The following is a 467-nucleotide window of genomic DNA, read 5'->3' as shown; positions in this document are numbered from 1 at the left end:
GCCCGCGCGCGGGGCCCCAGGAGTGTCCGCGCAAGGTCCAGCAGCCACCTCCCCGGGCCGGCAGTGCGGGGGGCGGGGCTCACCTGAGCGGGACGGCTCCCGTGGGAGCCGGGCGCGGTGCGCACACCCGACCCGACCCGTCCCGTCCCGTCCCCGCGCCGCCGGCTCCAGCGCAGCACAATGAGCACGGCGCAGAGCCCGCCCCAGCCCGCCGGGCAATGACATCATCCCTACCGCGGGGCGGGGCGGGGCAGAGGAGCCGGCGGCCTCCCATTGGCTGGCCGCGGGGGGTTCTGGGAAAGCTAGTTCTCTCCCCGTCTTTCGCCAAGCCGCGCTACAGAACCGGGACTATCGCTCCCGACGGGTTGTGCGCCGCGCAAGCGCAGAAACCACCGCTGGGGGAAAGCCGAGAGGGGGTTGGAGACAGCAGGCGTTGGCCGCCATGTTGATGGCGTGGGTTGTCGTTA

General features: G+C 73.2%; 1 protein-coding gene across 1 annotated transcript in view; it reads right to left on the bottom strand.

The window, feature by feature from the left end:
- RAB30 (RAB30, member RAS oncogene family) overlaps positions 1 to 152 on the bottom strand; it is a 69,963-nt gene extending 69,811 nt beyond the window's left edge. Inside the window, exon 1 of the mRNA XM_019530409.1 lies at positions 84 to 152. The gene's annotated coding sequence lies outside the window, so the exon portion shown is untranslated. The remainder of the gene's footprint in view (positions 1 to 83) is intronic.
- Between the last annotated feature and the right edge of the window lie 315 nt (positions 153 to 467).

This window comes from Crocodylus porosus, unplaced genomic scaffold, assembly GCF_001723895.1.
Source record: "Crocodylus porosus isolate Cpor-Errol unplaced genomic scaffold, CroPor_comp1, whole genome shotgun sequence".
Classification (NCBI taxonomy): Eukaryota; Metazoa; Chordata; order Crocodylia; family Crocodylidae; genus Crocodylus; species Crocodylus porosus.
The sequence above is the reverse complement of the archived record's forward strand: the minus strand, read 5'-3'. Positions and strand labels throughout refer to the sequence as shown.